Source organism: Pinus tabuliformis, chromosome 2_1 (genome assembly GCF_031772625.1).
Source record: "Pinus tabuliformis cultivar Carrire ecotype Pingquan chromosome 2_1, CPIR1, whole genome shotgun sequence".
In the NCBI taxonomy this organism is placed as follows: Eukaryota; Viridiplantae; Streptophyta; class Pinopsida; order Pinales; family Pinaceae; genus Pinus; species Pinus tabuliformis.
In genome coordinates this window covers 265,273,425-265,274,689 of record NC_142299.1, presented here as the reverse complement: position 1 = coordinate 265,274,689, position 1,265 = coordinate 265,273,425, and positions in this window count along the sequence as shown.

Sequence of the window (1,265 nt, the reverse complement as noted above, 5' to 3'; positions counted from 1 at the left end):
TAGAGAGGCTGACAGGTTATTGCACGATGCATGAGAGAATGTGGGAGCACCCACATCTCAGTGCAGGAAGAGGAGGTCACCTGAGAGGTAAACTAGATACATGGCTCTTATGAGCAGATGTGTTGTGACAGAGCCATCTTCCTTTGAGGAGGCAGTGCAACAACTGGTTTGCGTTGATTCTATGGTGAAGGAGTATGACTCCATAGTTCATAACAACATTTGGGATAAGGTCTCGAGACCAGAGGACATGTCAGTGGTGAGCTCCTGGTGTCTTTACAAGCTAAAGCAAGCTATAGATGGTACTGTGGAGAAGCATAAGGCCAAGTTTGCGGCCCGTGGCTTTTCACAGGTATAGAGGAGTGACTATGATGAGACCTTTGCTCTTGTTGCAAGGTACTCTTCGATTAGATCTATATTGTCACTGTCAGTGTAGATAGGTTGGCAGATACATCAAATTGGTCTAAATACAACCTTCCTTAATGGAAGGATTGAGGAAGAAGTGTACATTGAGAAACTTGAAGGTTTTGAGACCTTTGACCATGGGTCGAATGTGTTCTAACTCAAGTGCGTGTTGTATGGGCTGAAGAAAGCACCCCATGCATGTTACACTAGGATCAATAGCTACTTCACCGAGTTGGGCTTCACCAAAATTGAAGCGGAATAAAACCTGTGCCACATTGTGGTGGAAGGTAAATTGTTAATCATTGTGTTATATGTTGACGATTTTATTTTGACACGGGATGATCAGCTCATCAATTCTTACAAGGAAGATCTTGTAAGAGAGTTTGAGATGAAGGACATGGGGCTCATCCATTAATTTATGGGCATGGAAGTATGGTAGGGTGATGGGGAACTTTTTGTGTCTTAGGGAAAGTATGCCAATGAGATACTCAGGAGGTTCCGCATGGAGAGTAGTAAACCCATGGAGATTCCTCTAGCAGGTAACCGGAGGAAGGAGGATGCTACTTGAGGGGAAGTAGTGGAATATATTGTTTACAGGAAGCTTGTGGTTTCTCTCATGTATTTCGTGAACACATGACTCGATATGTGCTATGCAGTTAACTAGCTTAGTTAAGCGATGGTTATGCTAGCCAAAGTTTATTGGAAGGTAGAAAAGCATGTGTTGAGATACTTCAACGAAACTACTCAATATGTATTATGGTCTATACGAGTAGAGGGATTGAAGCTTCAAGGCTTCACCAATGCAGATTAGGCAGAGAGTCCATTCGATAGGAATAGCACATCAAGAGGGATATTCAGTGATG